The sequence below is a fragment of the Maniola hyperantus genome, chromosome 17 (assembly GCF_902806685.2).
Source record: "Maniola hyperantus chromosome 17, iAphHyp1.2, whole genome shotgun sequence".
In the NCBI taxonomy this organism is placed as follows: Eukaryota; Metazoa; Arthropoda; class Insecta; order Lepidoptera; family Nymphalidae; genus Maniola; species Maniola hyperantus.
Genome location: NC_048552.1, coordinates 10,431,714 through 10,435,905, shown reverse-complemented (window position 1 = coordinate 10,435,905; position 4,192 = coordinate 10,431,714). Strand labels below are relative to the sequence as shown.

The 4,192-nt window shown below is 33.6% G+C and overlaps 1 protein-coding gene across 1 annotated transcript in view; it reads left to right on the top strand.

The window, feature by feature from the left end:
• Positions 1–800: 800 nt before the first annotated feature.
• The window catches only part of sigmar (Tumor necrosis factor alpha-induced protein 8-like protein sigmar), a 40,689-nt gene continuing 37,297 nt past the window's right edge, over positions 801–4,192 (top strand). The window contains exon 1 of the mRNA XM_034977452.2: positions 801–1,170. The gene's annotated coding sequence lies outside the window, so the exon portion shown is untranslated. The remainder of the gene's footprint in view (positions 1,171–4,192) is intronic.

Sequence of the window (4,192 nt, the reverse complement as noted above, 5' to 3'; positions counted from 1 at the left end):
CTATATAAACTGTAAACTGTTCAATCTGAAAAAGTTGTCGATTTGTTAAATAATTTCAAGAATAAAATAAATAGTACAAAATATAACTTAAACATTTGATAGTATTGTTATTTTAATATTAACTGTAAATACATTTGATTACTGCTGTTATGACGATGTTATCGATATTCGAGTGAGACATTTATTTCATCTTGCTCTATGTTACAACATTCTCTATGGTGATAATGTTGTCAGCTCTTAAAAATTACCTTTCTTTTTGGAAAAAATCAAATGGAATGTTATTATGAATACTAAATTAATACCAAAACGAATTTTAAAAGTTACTCTTATTAGAAGTTTTTGGTAAAGGTTAGAATAGCATTACTATTAACCAAACTCAGATTAGTTATAAGGGTTAAAAATTGTTTGTAATATACTTAAGAAGCTTTTTGGTGATTAGGTACAATATATTATGTTGAGATATATCTGGTGACAGAAGGGCTGGCTCATTTTTTGCGCAACGGATCAGCCTGGCTGTCCAGCGCGGAAATGCAGCCAGTATTCTTGGCACCATTCCACGTGGTCATGATTTATATAGTAATTAGATAAGGCTAGCTTTAAGTTTTATTGTAATATTTAAAAAAAAATTCTTAAAAGTGAAAAACTTGTGAACATCATTTATAATTTTTAACTATCCTTTATTCTTGATAGTATTAAATTACTGGTTTGGAATTGAATATCTTTTTAATAATATTCATAAGGGAAATTAAGTCTCATTCATATAGCAGCATTTGATTTAATTTCCGCTTCCAGCCAGGGCTGCTCGCACAGAAATACATCAGTGTCTGAAGGGAATGTATGATCGAAGTTCGAACAGTCATACATTTCATATTTAAAGCGAAAGCTACTGACCTACGTGGGCGGTATCAAAACATTGCATACGATTCGCATGACCAAGGAGTATTTACATGAGGACAAATAATATTAACTGAAAGGCAATGGATTGTGCATTTTTTATATTAAATACAAATGTGGAGTGAAAGGTTTTAAGTGAAAGATACTATATTTTGCATTTATTGACTAATCGGTTTCTGCTACTTATTGGAAAAATGACAGCCTCTACAATGATTGAGCTGGAATCCTGGATAATATATCAGTGTGTTCTCAATGAGTGTCATGTCTCCGGTTCATGTATGTATTTTATAAATTATTAAAAATAATATACTATACTAAAATTACTTATATTTATATTTTAAAAAAATTACTTATATGAAAACAAATAATATTTTCATCTGACGCCTAAAGTACCAATAACTTTTAATATTATTTTATGGATCTACCTAAATATTTTTATTTAATATTTCATTATTAAGTATTCAAATATTTAATTGTACCTAGTTATTGTACAAATCAAATAATAAACTTTATTTCTTATAATACCACAATTGTACGCAACTTCATTATCTAAGGAGGAAAAATAAAATGATCACAAAATATTGCTATTAAACAAGGTCTAATTGCAACATATTGTGGTCGCGAGGTTTGCTAAACATCGGAACACTTTTAATCAGGGTTAGTTAGCGATGATCTTAACACGAAGAACGTCTAATGTGGAGTTATCTACCTATAAGTTTTGATGGATATTTTTCTTAGTGGAATATGCAACACTATCTACTCATAATCAACCCTAATAGGGAGTTTCGATATAACTATTTTTTTAATTGGCAATTCTGCATTGATTTATCGATTTTCTTTTTTTATTGCATAGGTCCATCACTATGATTTTTTTTTTAAATTTTATCTATAATGTATTTTTTCAAAAGTTACTGTATGAAGAACGAACTACATAATTTATGTAAGTAATCAACTAGTTACGTGAAATATTAAAATCATTTATTTATTGTATAATAATAATTTTATCATTTCGAAATTCCTTGTAGAATTATTATGTTATACCTATAACTGCCCGTCAATGTCATTTAACGTTACGGCCGTTAAATTCAAACAGGTTTGGGAACTATCACTAAGAAATAGGATGAGTTTTGTTTAACTACCTACTAACCACATAGTTATAAATAGGTAGCCTCCTTTTAAATCTACTTTCAATGGGACAAAGTTCAGAACACTGCCCACTGTAAGCTATACTTCTCTATAGGTGCTAATTATTTATCGTTTTGGAAGTTGAACGAAGAAAATGGAAGGATAAATTATAATAATAGGTATATTGCTATAGACTATAGTGTTTTAATGGAAGTTTGCGGTTCTTCGAATAGTTATAAGTACCAAAGTTTGAAGAGTTAATACAGTTAACGATCGAACGATCACGAGCACAGCGAGTACATTAGTCAAGAGAAGGGTGGCCATTATTATGATGCTAAAAGTGGAGTTGGGACAGGCCGGGCTCACTTCTCGTATCACGGGACCCAAGAAATATTATAATACCTACGAGAGCGCGCCGCGCTCGTTCGACGGCAAGAGAGAGCTTACGTGATAGAAAGAGAGGCGTTTACAAAATTTTGGGTCGCAGTGTTGTGCGAGCAGAATTGCTCTTTATTGCTCTGCATCTTCACAAGAGTCGCTATTTATATAAACATCTTTGCGTAGAGCTGGAGATCGTGTACTTGGAATTTACGAAATTAAGTATTTGTGGTTGGGGAACGAAGCGAAATTCTTAAGCGATGTTTAGATTTAGAAGAGAGCACTGAGAAACATTTCCCGACTTTCTTTCCGGTTTGTTTTCGATATATGGATATATTTATACGATAATGATAAATGTGACAAAACTGTTAAGCAAATTCTGCCAGAAAATATTGTTAAAGTTGTAACAAACCAAAACTGCGTAGTACTGAATTTCACCATTGAAAAACCATGTCATTTAGGTACCTATATCAGTTTATTTATCAAGCTATCTCTGTAGTATACCTCATCAAAATTAGTAAAATGGATGGGCGGGCGGTGAAAAAGTAACAAGATAGATCTACAGACAGACAAACAGTTTCTTCCTTTCTTTATGGATTGATTTTTTCTAAAATGTTTTTAGAAAAATGAAATTAAGTATTATAGTTTACCTATAGTATATACTGCTTTTTGTAGCACATCATAAAAAAGAATGGCTCCCCTAGCAATAAGTTAACACAGTGCGTATGAAAACGTGTGCGGTGAATCGATTCTTCCGTCACACCTCAACGTATTCAAGGACACGGGCCCTGGGGCCTGGCCCTTGCCCTTGGGCCTCTGGGACCTTTAATAAAATAGTACGTTACGTTATGGTACTTAATTAGTATTTAAGTGATGGTAGGTAGGTAATTATGTCTCAAGAATTGTAGTTACGTAGAAATAACTTAATAAGCGGCTTCTGAATTGTATAGGTAACTGTTAAATAAGTTTATTACTTACCTACTTATCTATCAGGTCCTAAGTAAGTAACCACCTACACTACAAGCGGTGATAGGTGATAGCCTAGTGGTTAGGACATCAGCTTCCCGTTCGGGGGGTCCGCGGTACAATCCCTGGCACGCACCTCTGACTTTCGAACTTAATATTCAGAGCGCGCGTTAATATCACTGGATTTAAACATTTTGAGGAAACCTGCAAGATGAAAGTTTCCCATTAAAGTCGGCTAATACTTGGCCAGCGTGGTAGACTATGACCAAACCCTTCTCATTCTGAGGGAGCCAGCGATGGGTTGATGATGATTTCTTATTTTATATCTAGGTAGTCTACTTTTCGAGGGGCAATAGGTGTACCTAGGCGCCTACTACCTAGGTATGAAACTTTGAAGAATCAGATGCTAAAATTTTATCAAATTTTTGATAAAAAAATTTATCAAACCATGTGCGTAGGTTTTCAGGCAGGATGTTCTTCTTATGCTCACATATTCACATGCTCTTAGTATACTATATGTACTGTACCTACCCTGTTTACTCCAAACTCCTGAAAGGCCCACACAATAGAATCTAGACTCTAGTCTAGAAATTAAAAAAAGAAGAAAAAAAAGACTAGTCCCGCACATTGCTATTGCGCTGGAACCATGTTTCATTAACATCGAAATGACGTCATTTTGACGTCAGCTGAAATAAAAATATACCATCAGCTCGAAACTTCAGTCAAGTGCTGACGTCACTAAAATGGCGGCCACGCGCATTACGGGACTTATACGTTGACTTTAAAAGTGAGAGTACCTATGTTGAAGACTGGAGACCTTCCTCTCGTC